Raw genomic sequence first — 13,714 nt, 5'->3', positions numbered from 1 at the left:
ATTCTTATTTCCATTGAGGACACTACCATCCTTCCAGACACCCACGGTTCATGATCTTTTCTCATCCTTTCTTCTCTTCTCTCCTTTCCTATCTCCATATACAATCAATCACTAAAGCCTGTCATTTATATCTCCACAGTACTTTTCCCATCAGTTAATTTTTCTCCAGCCACACATCTTCTACCATAATCCAGACCCTCATTACCTGTCCTACTGGTCTTCAGCCTCTGCCCTTTCCAATCCCCCCTCCCACCCCATCTCCAAAGCTTACAAAAGTCATCTTCCTATGCCATCAGTCTGACCATGTATCTCCCCTGTTCAAACATCTTTAACCAGCTTCTTAATCTGGAGTCTATGAGCTTGATTTCTATTTTTTTATAACTCTATTTCAATGTAATTGGTTTCTTTTGTAATTCTATGTACTTTACTTGATGCAATTAAACATCTTATTCTGAGAAGTTTGTGCAGATGGTCTCAGAGATCCAGGACACAAGAGAGGTGAAGAGCCCCTGTTCTGTTGTCGTTGCTGTTGTTGCATCATATCTGACTCTTCGTGACTCCATGTGGGGCTTTCTAGGCAGAGATACTGGAGTGGTTTGTCATTTTCTTCTCCAGCTCATTTTCTAGAAGAGGTAACTGAGGCAAATAGGATTAAGTGACTTGCCCAGGGTCACACAGTCAGTATCTGAAGCCAGATTTGAACTCAATAAAATGAGTCTTCATGATTCAAGGTCAGGCATTCTATTCACCTCATCACCTAGCTTCCCTACCCCCACTGCAGTGGTTCTCTATTATAACTGTATGTGTAAGGCTCTATATGTAAGGGCCCCAAATATGGCTCTGCCTTTCCATTATGTGACATTAACTTTTTTTTTGAGGATGAACTTTTTAAATTATATTCGCAAATTAACATAGCATGTACAACAGGATCGGATGTTTAGGTGGGTAGATCAAATAGTTGTCCAGAATCCAGTAAAATGCTAGTAACTGATGGTCAGTGTAATCACTGAAGCAAGATCCATAAATATAACTTAGTCCAACTTGATGAAGCCGATGTCTTTCGCATACTGCCAGAAGCACTGGTGGCACATGTTCAGGTCTTACTTGCATATCAGGCCATGCCGGTTCAAACAGACACGGCACGACCGAGACCCCTGGCTGAATTTGTGAGGATGGCTCCAGTAGAGCTCCTGGTGACCCACGGCGCCACTTGCAAAGTCCAGAGACAAAAAAAAAGTGACATTAACTTTTTGATTCTTCAGAGACATATATTTTAAGGCTCACTGCTATACAGTACCATTGGTAGGATGTTAAAATAATTGGCCATTTTTTTCCAGGGGAACACTGGGTGCATTAAAGATTTGCACTTTCCTGAAGGTAACCCAGCTTACTCTCCTCCTTGGGGTTAATTCATTCAGATCATAAATTTACAGAGAACCATGGAAGTCATTGAGTCCAAATCCACAAATGAGTAAACTGAGTCACAAAGAGGTTAAGAGACTTGCCCAGGGTCACAGCACTAGTGAGTGCCTGAGGCAGGATTCAGATTCAGGTCTTCATGAAGTACAGTATTGTATCAATTGCCTCACCTGTCATCCATCCATATTATCTATACTCTTCACATCTTTTAAGAATATTATATGGGTTCATTTTTTACCCATATTATTCACCACTGACTTTGTTCTATGGATTAGAGGTCTTACTAGAAAAAAAAAAGACTTTTAGACCTGCTAAAAAAAACTCTTCAGTTTTCCAGAGATGGGCAGAATTCAGGGCTATCTGGTAGCCCTGAAACTCCTAGGTATCCCTGGTACATTCTTCTTCCTGAATGAATATGGAGGACAGTAGCCATTTATACATACTCTTGTTATTAAAATAAGGTTTGGGTCTGTGTTTTGTGGGAAAAAAACATTAAACATGTTAGATAGACAGTAAGTTAACTAGCATTTATTAAGCCCCTACTATATGCCAGGCACTCTGCTAAGTCCTGGGCATGTAGAGAAAGGAAAAAAATTATCCTGGAGCTCAGAGAACTTGCAGTCCTAAAGAGGAAGATAACATATAAACAGCTCTCATGAGAGAGAAGTTGGGGGAATCTCAGAAGGAAGACATTAGAATTAAGGAGAATGGGGGAAGTCTTCTGGCTGAAGGAATGAAATTTTCAAATGAGACACAAAAGAAACCAGTTGAAGCCAGAAGGTGGAGATGAGAAGAGAGAGCATTCCAGGCAAGGGGCACAGGTAGGGGAAATGCCCAGAGTCGGGAGATGGAGTGGCATGTGTGAGGAACAATGAGGAAGTCAGTGTCTCTGGATCACAGGGAGTATGATAGAAGCAGGGAAGATAAAAAGGGAGCAGGTTATTAAAGGCCTTAAACCAAAGGATTTTACATCCAATCCTAGAGGTAGAGGGAGCCACCAGAGTTTATAGGCTGGGATGTGATATGGTTACAAGTGTGCGTTAGAAAAATCAATTCGACAAGTTGAGTAGAGGATGGTCCAGGGAAGGGAAAGGAGCTCCAGCTGGATCAGTCAATGATGCTTCTTCTGGTGCTCCTTAGCACTGAGCTCAGACCGGCTCTTCAAATAAGCTCGAAACACCTTCACACCCACAAAAGACAAATAAATTATCAGCCTACAAAATTTACATTAGCCAGGTTTCCAAAACGCAAAATCCCCCACAGAAACTGACAAAAACAGATCACGGGCCGGGTGGTGCAGGGCTAGAGGAACAGCATAAAGTGTCATTCGTTGTCAGGTTTCCTCTAGGCCTCTGGCAGTTTCCATGATATTACAGACAAAATGCTCCAGCATTATTTGCTATTTATAGATGCGGCTTTTTCAGAGAGAGAGAAAGGGGAGAAAGCAAAGATAGAATCACTGTAAAAATGCCCACTAACCTAGCTCCCTCTACTCAGAGCCAGAATTCTCCTCCTTGCTTGTCTAGGACCAACCGCTAAGTGAGATGTGATCATCCATGGGGAGAGCGTAGACAGTGCCCCAAAGGTCTCAGCTCTGACACCTTCGGGCCATCCTGGATTTTTCCCCTGCTTAATTAGAATGGCGAGTTAAAGGCACGGAGGGATGCGGAGTATACACACAAAAGTATGTGTTCTACGTGGGCATTATGTACTTTATTATCACTTCAGTAGCTTTTCAGTCACGCCCAACTCTTCGTGATCCCATTTGGGGTTCTCTTGGCAGAGATACGGGAGTGATTTGTTACTTCCTTCTCTAACTCCTTTTACAGATGGGGAAACTGAGGCAAACAGGGTGAAGTGACTTGGCCAGGATCACCTAGCAAGAGTCTGAGGCCAAAGCTGAACTCAGAAAAATTAGTTTCTTCCTGAATCTAGGTCTGGCACTCTATCCACTACCCTACCTAGCAAAACTAATTCAGGGATGTAAATGTTTTTAAAAGACTTCTCTAGCATTAAGGGAACCTTTACCCTCCCTGGCTTATTATTACCTTTTATTTATTATTGTTATTACTACCTTTTCTTTCTTGCTTTATTTTTTTCTCCAATTTTACTGTTATAAAGTGGACTCCCTCTACTGATAAAGATGAGTACTTTCTTTGAAGCTCAGGCAGCCATTTGATGTTGGACTTGGAATCAGGAAGCCCCAAGTTCAAATCCTGCTCCAGACACTGAGTAGCTAGGGGATCCCAAGCAACCCATTTAACATCTCCCTCTCTTTCTCATCACATGTCAGTGAAGATAATAAGTAAGAGCACCATCATCCCAAGGTTGTCACGAAGATCAAATGAGATCCCATATATAAAGTGTTTTGTACACTTTGAAGTATTACATGGCTATCATCACCATCATCATGACCACCACCACAATCATCACCATCATTATCATTAATGCTTGGGGAAACAGAGGTTGAGTGACTTATGATTATAATACCTTATAACTCTCTCAAGTAATATATCATGATTGTCAAAGACTTCAGTCAACGGGTATTGATGAAGCCCCTACAAAATGTACATTAGCCAGGTACTGTGTTAGAGACCACAGTTCATTAGATCATGACCAACCTGCTAATGAATTTCCTCAGTTTTAACTAGGCTGGTCATTGATGGCCAAGGCAAGGGTCCCATAATCAAACCCTTCTTTTCATCCTACTACAATCTGCCAGACCTTGCACTCCCCTGGCAACATCTTCAAGACCTCAGGGTTACTTCCACACCATGGGAAGGCATCACATATGATGAAACCCAATGTCAGCTATTCCCTATATTGTGCTGCATCTCCAGCCTCCATGCCTTCTCACTACCTGGCCCCCTCCATGCCTGGAATGAACTGAGTCCTCTAACTCCACCAGCTTAAATCCCTGATTTCCTCCAAAACTCAGTTCAAACACTACTTCTTACATGAAGCCTTTCCTGATTCCCCTTCTGTTAGTGCATCCCCTCCCCAGATCACTTTGTACCCATTTTGCACAGATTGCAGACACACCTACTTGGACTCATGTTTTTCCCATTGCAAAGTAAGCTTCTTGAGGACAGGGGAGTGGATGGGGGGTGTGTTTCACATTTGTCTTTGTATCCCCAATTTGCAATGTATTTCAAACACACACACATATAAACATTCACACACACACATACACAATCTCATACACTTACACACTCATACTCCAACACACATATGTGTTCACACACTCATAAACACATGCATATACACTCTCACTTGTTTGCATACATGCACACTTACACACACTTGTACACACATGCAAGCTCACATACTTACACATGTTCACACACATACACACACACACACACACACACACACACATCTGGGAATTCATGGCCGTAAGGAATTCCCTGAGAGGAAACATCATCTACCAAGGTAGATCAGCTCTCACTTTACAGCTTACAGTCAAATAGCCGCCTGGGACATTGAGAGATTAAGTGAAGGAAAATGCGCATATAATTTGCACACTGAAGCTAATTTTACATAAATAGCAAGGCTTCAATGATTTGGATTAACTGGAAGGGAAGGCTGGCCTGAATTGGTAAATACAGAATTATGGAATGATTTCTAAAAGAAATGCAGTACTTGTTACATTTCCTATTTATAGACCATGTGATTTTCAGGAGAAAACATATAGAATTAGACAGTTTTATTACAAACAATGACTCAAACTAGACAAAGAAATTGTTTCCTATTAGAGGAGTCCTCAGGAACTCACTGAGCTCACAGAAGGCCCTTAATAAAGTACCTGTTGATAAGCAAAATGATTTGCAATTAATATATTACAGTAGAACATGAATTACCTGGGGTCCAATTCAATGGAACCCTTAATTAAGTGGAATGGGTTCCCCCATACACACATGTGAATCTTAGGCTAAAGAAACAAATCAACAATTTAATTCAACTAGCATTTATTTAGTGACTATTTGGAATCAGACACCTTACTAGGTACTGAGGATAAAATGACAAAAAAGAACAATCCTGCCCTTGAGAAGCTTGAATTCTACTGGGAGAACATAACACGTGGGGATGGGAAATGGACAAAGACCAATTAATGCAGAACATTTTTTTATGGAAAGAGGGTTAACAAATGAGGACATCAGTAAAGAATTTGTTCAGGGGATGGCGCCCAAGCTGAGCTTTAATGAAAGGTACACATTCCAAGACACAGTGATGAGGAAGAAAGAGGATTTCAGGTAGGGAGGGACCATAGCCTGGGCAGAGATCACAATGAATGTAATCTAATGTGTGAACAATGGCATATAGGTCAGTTGGACCAGAACAGAAGAGTGAATTCCTGGGAGAAAAGTGAGAGATAGACCTGAGTCACTTGGTGAAGGGTTTTAAATTGCCAGAGAATTTTTGTATTTTATCCTAGCAGAAGCAGGAAACCACAGAAGTTTATTGCACAGATGAGGGAGCTAGTTGGACCTTCAATTCAAGAATATCAATTTGGCACTGTGTGGAGAATGGATAGGAAAGGGGAAAGACAAAACTTGGAGACCAATTAATAGGCTATTATAATAGACCAAGCAAGAGTCAATTAAAGGCCTGAATGAGGGTGTGTGAGTGTTGACAAAGAGATTGATCTGAGAGATGCTGTGAAGGTAGAATTGATAAGACTTAAAGATTGATTGGGAGTGAGGGGTAAGGGAAAGGGAAGAGTTAAAGATGGCTCTGGGATTGCAAATTTGGGTGGTTAGAAGGATGATGGTAATCTTGACAGAAACAGAGGTTAGGAGGAAGTATGGATTTAGAGAAAAAGATAATGAGGTCTGTTTTGGACATGTTGAATTTGAGATGCCCATGAAACTTCCAGAGAGAGATGTACACACACACACACACACACACAAGACCAACAAGAAAACATATTTCTATCAGATATTTAGTTTAAAAAATGAAACGAAGCATCCAGAGTATGAAATTAGTTCAGTAAACATCCAGCCCCATCTTTTCTACTTTCCATGTCTGCTATATTAAGAATTGATGTTCATTATCATGACCCTGGGAAACCACAAGATCTCAAAGATTGAATTAATGTTCAGCACAGTATCCTTAGGCAGAAAAGTGAACTAATATATTGTAGAAAGATTTTTCTGTAACAGATGAAACAAAAAGTTTTTCTGCTTAACTCCTGACTAGCCAGAAAGTTAAATTACCTGCAAAAGAAGCATTCTGATCAGCTGAGGGTTTTCTTTTTTTCCTTCTGGGATTGCTCATACAGCTAGTTCCCAAATCGTAGGAATAATAAATCCCTTGAAGTGGTCACATTATTTTAATTCAAACTGTATATCTTCATTTGGCTGGAACCAACTATCCTACTTTACATAATTATAACCTCAAATAGTACCAATTGGAATACATATAACCACTTCACAGCATTCCTTATTTGCACTAATTAGGACATAGCTATATACAAACTGGTGCTTCTGAAGGGCTTAGGGAGTCTTGAGAAGTTTTCCTAAGTATTTCAAACATTATCTCTGTAGAACCTGAATTTTTGAGTTGAAAGGGACATCAAAGAACATCTAGCCCATCTTCTTCAGTTTACAGATGGGGTCACTGGCCCAAAGAGATGATGAGATTTGCTGGAGGTTATACAATGAATAATGAAGACATTGAACTAACCCCCACTCTTCTGACTCCCTGTCATGTTTTTTTTTTTTAAATCAGTAATGATTATACAATACTGAAGACATGGAAAGTGGAGCATATGGGGAGCAGCTGAGTTTACTCAACTTAAGACATTTCCAGGAAGTGCATTTTGCTTTGTTTTTAAGCCTATTCCCTAATATATTTGTTCATTCTCTCAATTTAGTAATTTGGCTTGCTTTGTCACCAATAGCATTCATCTTACAAGTCAGAAGAGTAGGATGCAAGATCCAGCTCCAACAGACCTTGGTTAAATCATTCAATCTCTTTAATACTTGGTTTTCTCATCTGTAAAATGAAAATAAGTGGATCTGTACTTCCTGATTCACAGAAATATTATGAGGAAAGTACTTCATAAATTTAAAGGGTGATAGTATCAAGTTATTGTCATTATTGTGGTTGTGGCTCTTGTCATTTAAAGTTCCATGATTTCTTTGATCTGGGTACTATTTTCACCAATATCTCCATACCTTAGAAAACTGTGATCATTGATTTCCAGAACAAGAAAAAATTACCACTTAGTGGCCTATCTCTCTTGATGATGAGTCTTTCTGAAATTTGACTAGGCTGGTTCCCAGACAACAGACAAATGGGCCATTACTGGGCCCATAAGAGGACCTGTGTTCAAAAATTGCCTCTGTCATTTATTTCCTTTGTGAGACCTTTGGCAAGTCACTGCACCATTCTTTACCTCAGTTTCTTCATCTGTGAAATAAAACCAGAGATCTTGAGCTGACGGTATTCCTCAAGGCTATCTATTCTAATCTCTTCATTTTACAGATGAGGGAACAGGCCCAGAATAGTTAAGCAAATTGCTCAAGTCACACAGCAGTTAGATTCCATGACTTTTCGGGTCTTTACTGGATCTAGATCTGGGGTGCCTATCATCCATACTCAGGCCTTTCCAGCATGAAAACCTGAAGCCTAGTATAGCCTCAAGGACCTAAGGTCAATGATCTTGGAGTAAAAACTCCCTGCATACTATGGCTTCAGATTTCTTATTATTAATTCTTCTTGTTGTTTTTTGTTGTCCTATCAAAGAGGACCATTTTTGACAGGAAGGTGATGTCATGACTTACAAGTGAATTAGATTTAAATGACAGAGGGCTGTGCAAAGTCACCAGCCTCACTCTCTCCTCTGGTGTCATTGGGATCCAATGGCCAGATATAGATCATGATGACTGGAGATGGCCCTGGGTGGAGTGGGACACCTTAGCCTCTTTAAGTGAAGGTCTTTCCCTGGTCTCAGTTTGTCTGAGGCAACACCCATTCAGTGATTAAGGCTAGGTAAGAAATGAGGAAAGAATGGCCTCTTTTAAGTACTCAAAAGAAAAAAGCAGAGGCTGGATGAACATATGGCCATCTCTCAGGATTTTGGTAGAATAGATTCCTGTGCTCAGAAGAAGTTGAACTCCATAGCATCTAAACTTATGATTCAATATGGAAGTTATGTGAAGAGGCCTCTAGCTAATGCATAAGATGGTTGGTTACATCAGCCCCTGAATAACCATGCAGGAAAGTGTTAAAATTCTATATTTTGGAATGAAACATGAAATTTGAGGGGATTTTAGGAGATCATCTCTATTATATTAATATTCTTTTCCCATTATTTGCTCTCTATCAACCCTTACTACCTTCCCTCTTCCACCACAATGGAGTTGATTTCAGAAGTTTTGAAAGACCTAAATCTTACATACCTAACAGTCTCAGCGGGACATATGCTCCTTATGAGAACAGAGCGTTTTTATTCTTTTCATTTTATCTTTGTATCTCTAGCACTTAGCACAGTGGCTAACCTGTAGCCTTATAAATGGTTGAAGAATTGTACGCCCCCAGCGAGGCTTTACCAATGCTTGTTCATGCCTTACAAAACCGACTATGCTCTGAAGAAATAGTTCTCTTAACAACAAAGCTTCAGCCCAACAAGAAGCATCCCTTAAAGGAAAGAAAATAAGCATTTATATAGCCCACATTTACATAGCTAGGCTCTATGCTAAGCACTTTTTTTTAAAATATCCCATCTGATCCTTGTAACAATCCTGTGAAATAAATGCTTTTATTATCCCCATTTTACAGTGAAGAAAATCGAGGCAGATAGAAGTGACTTGCCCAGGATCATAAAGTTAGTAAGTGTCTGAGGATAGATTTTAACTCAGGCCTTCCTGATTCTAGGCCCAGCACTCTATCCACCTACTGAATGTCTTACTGAATCATTGAGTTTCTCCACTACTGCAGTGGAAAAATAGGAAGAATATATCTATCTATCTGTATACATGTACATATATAGATATATAGAGACATATGCACATGTTTATATATCTATATATAACATATGTCAGCTATACCAACAATGTACATGCTCTAGAGAGTTAGAGATAGAGACAAAGATAGAGATGAACATAAAGCTAGATGATATATAAGGATATAGACATAGATGTGTCTGTATATATCTATGCATGGATATACACGTGTGTGTATGTATCTGTGTGTATGTAGGTATATGTATTTTTTCACCACCACTCCCTTGATGGGCCTCTAGTCCCACCATGCTCCCTTGGCTCCCTACACACTGAATATACTTTCCCATAAACTAAAATAAATGATGATGACATTCCCATGTCAACCCACTAAAAGCTATTTAACTCATTATCTGGCTGAGATAAAAACAGCATAGTATAGTGGGTTGAATCCTTTGGTTGGAGTCAGGAAGGCCTGGATTCAAATCCTACCTTTGATATATATATATATATATATATATGTATATATATATATATATATATAATAGCTAGAATTTATGTAGTATTTCCAGGTTCACCAAATGTTCTGTGTAGGTAATCTCATTTGGTTTTCACAATAACCCTTCAAGGTAGGTGCTATGATTGCCCCCATTTTACAGATGAGGAAAATGAGGCTGAGAGGTTGGGTGACTTGGCTAGGCATATAGAACTAGTAAATATCTAAAGCAGGCTTTGAACTCACATCTTCCCAACTCCAAGTCCAATACTCTTACCCCCCAGGTCACTTAGTTACAGTGTGATGCTAGGCAAGACATGACCCCTTGAGTACATACCTCGAACAAATCTATAAGTCAGAGGTGACCTGTAAGCAACATTGATACAAGAAGTTCCAATATAGGTACAACTAGGTGATACAGTGAATACAGCACCTGGTCCTGAAGTCAGGAGGACCTGAATTCAAACATGGCTTCAGGCACTTAACACTTACTAGCCATGTGACTTTAGGCAAGTCACTTAACCCAATCGTCCTGCATCCCCCCTTCCAAAAAGACTCCAAAAAAGTTTAAAAAAAAGAAGTTCCAATACAGTTCCCCAAAATCATAGCTCATAGTCCCATATCCAAAACAACAACTTTATTCATATAAAGTATATAACTGTACTAGGATTTATTAAAGTGTTTATGACTTGCAGAAATTTTGTTAGAAATGTCTGGAGTAAATTAAAGCACCTTTATTGCTTTCCAAAAAAAAACAAAGTAGTGGTTTGCCATTTCCTTCTCCAGCTCATTTTACAGATGATGAAACTGAGGCAAATAAGGTAAAGCAACTTCCCCAGGGTCATATATAGCTATAATATAATATATAATAATATTATATGTAATATAATGTATTATACATTATATGTAGATATAAATTGTTATTTCTCTGGAAACCAGGAAAAACAACCTATTCAAAACAATGTTGATACCAGGTGTAAGCCCAACCTCAGATGGTTCTATAACCTTATTTTTGTTAGAAAAATTCATTCTGAGTTCAAACAAATGAATCTGAAGGAGCTCTTGTAAGTTAGGGGGTTAGGAGTATGAGCAACTCTAAGTCAGTGGAGTTGGCATCCATGAAGTTTCATTCTATTACAATCTCATACATACTGTAAAAGCAATTTAGCCTGTACAGTGTGTGGCATGTAGAATGTGATTAATATAGATTTATTGATTGGTTTATTGATAGAGTAGTTGAGAGACCCCCCCCCCATGATATGTGAACAATCATTTCTCACTGTCCTTCATTTAGCAAAATTCAGATGCATGCATGCCACATGGTCCTGAAGTTTTTATTGTTTTTTTTACACGAGTGCTGTAAATTTAATATGCCTATGTAGGCTTCTAGGAAACTGCTGCAAACACAAAACACTATGTTTTTCTCCAAAGGGGAGAAGTGTGTAGGTGTGTAATCATGCTTTGAGGTGTCTTTTTTGCACCTGGAGAAGGACGAGTCACAAACAACTCAGTTTCCCAACACAGTAAAGCATTAGACCTCCTGCAAATGCCTTGATGGCATGTGTACTTAAGCTGATCTCTGAATTTAGAGTTAGAGGACCTGAGCTTGCTCCTTTCTACTTCTATTCCCCTGGGAAAGTCCTTCCACCTCTATGATCCTTTCTTTTCTAATCATCAAATGAGATACATACATATATATTTCCATACTTGAGATTTCCCTGCTTCTCTCACAAAACTATGTAACCTATGAGGTGGAAGTATAATTATCCCCAATTTAAAGGTGGGGGATGTGACATGCAGAGAGGTCACACACCCCAGGATGGCTACACATCTGCTAAGAGTAAAAGTCAGGACTCAAACACAGATCTTTCCTAATAAGAAACCCAGTGTTCTTTGCATGAAATCTCTAAAGTCCCTCCAGCTCTGAATCCTAATCCTCCAGCTTTCCCTAATCATTCATAAGACACAGAAAAAAAAAGGAGGTATGAAGGCAGAGTTGTAATGAAGGTCTGAGAGGTAGTGTGACAGACCAGACCAGGGAAAACTATGACTAGGAATTTAGAAATACTTGCAAGGTCAAGCAAAGGCCAAGTTAGATTCATGTACTTCTAGGGGCAAGTACAGGGTAATGCGAATTCTGAAAGATCTGCAACTGGGAATCAATCCAAAAGGTGGGGAAATGGGGAAAGAATGAGCCCCACCAGGATGTGGGTGCTTCTGTCCATGGTCCTGATAGGGACCAAGATTCTAAGCATCTTTGAAAGCAGAGCTCAGGCAGGGGCTGGCAGGGGGAAACCATGAAGGTAAGCAATTAGTATCAGAGAGGAGTCAGTTCTAACCCTTGAGAAACAGGAGATGTGTTATTCTAAGGGGTCATCATGGAAGGCAGTGAGTCCAGAAAGTAGATTCATACCTGGGAAGTCAGTTTGAAGAAGGAAGAGCCACAATTCAAGTGCCGTAGACCATGGTCCAAAAAGGATTCAAGATCTGGAATATTTAGTAGGCAGGGGCATTAACAGAAATATAACAGAAAAAAATGGAACTCCAGGGGCAAGTAAGGGGCGGGATATCTAGTCAATAAAGTAGCAAGGAAACATGTTTAGTAAGACGGGCTCACTTGCATGCCCAAGTGACCTGTTTATTGGAACACCAAAAATAACATTAAACATTAGTACTATGTTTTGTTGTTTTATTTGCTTCTATAAATGAAACGCACTTATTGATTCCTCAAACTCATCTCTTATTCTTAGAGGCTGAGCATTCTCATTTACCGCCATTAGTGAAGATAGATGATTAGAGTGGAAACTGAAGGTTTATTCTCTGTTCTAGATGTTGGGATGAACTTTTTTTAAACAAGACCTGTGATTTCATTATGTAGTGAGCTCCCAATATGAGGCTTCTTCTACCAAGAGCAGCCAGGACCTTATTCATATATGACAGATGGATGGCATGGTAAAGTAAAGAAGACCTGAGTTTGAATCCTGTCTCAAACACTTAATAGCTGTGTGACCCTAGGAAATTCATTTTTTCTCTCTCAATTTCCTGTACTATAAAATGGAGATAATAATAGCACCTACATCCCAGGGCTGAGATGTAGATCAAATTAGATAATATATGTAAGACCTTTTTCAGGTTTTAACAAATATTATGTAAATATTAGATATCATTTTTAAAAATTTTTGTAAATAGTATTTTTTTCAATTACATGTTTTCAACATGCATTTGTATAAGATTTTTAGATGCAGATTTCTCTCCCTGGACCCTTCTCTTCTCCCCTGACCAAGATGGCAAGGAATATGACATAGGTTAGACATATGCAATCATGTAAATCATATTTCCACATTAGTCTTGTTGTGAAAGAAGAAACAGAACAAAAGGGGAAAACCACCCAAAGAAGTGGAAATAGTATGCATCAATCTGCATTCAGATTCCATAGTTCTTTCTCTGGATATGGATACCATTCTCCACCATGATTCTTTTGGAATTGTCTTGCTGAGACAATTGTATTGCTGAGAAGAGCCAAGTTTATCATAGTTGATCATCATACAATGTTGCTGTTACTAAGTACTATGTACCCCCGGTTATGCTCACTTCACTCAGCATCAGCTCATGTAAGTCTTTCCAGGTTTTTCTGATGATGATCATTATTATATCCAAGAGAATTACTTAAGGTACTTAGAAGTCATGTGATTTCCCCTAAGTCACACTTTAAGTATGTTTCTAAAGTGGGACTTGACGCCAGGGTCTTGTTGACACCAATGCCAGTCTTCTACATGCTATTGTGAGTTTCTTCAGGGCAGGGATTATCTTTTTCATTTCCTTATCTCTCCAGTGCCTAGCCCTGTGTCTGGCA

At 39.4% G+C, this 13,714-nt stretch overlaps 1 pseudogene; it reads right to left on the bottom strand.

The window, feature by feature from the left end:
• Positions 1-885: 885 nt before the first annotated feature.
• Positions 886-1,600, bottom strand: LOC138161574 (small ribosomal subunit protein uS14-like; annotated as a pseudogene).
• Positions 1,601-13,714: the final 12,114 nt, after the last annotated feature.

The sequence above is a fragment of the Petaurus breviceps genome, unplaced genomic scaffold (genome assembly GCF_028583685.1).
Source record: "Petaurus breviceps papuanus isolate PSGF00001 unplaced genomic scaffold, PetGlider_PUasm1.0 185, whole genome shotgun sequence".
Lineage (NCBI taxonomy): Eukaryota > Metazoa > Chordata > Mammalia > Diprotodontia > Petauridae > Petaurus > Petaurus breviceps.
The sequence above is the reverse complement of the archived record's forward strand: the minus strand, read 5'-3'. Positions and strand labels throughout refer to the sequence as shown.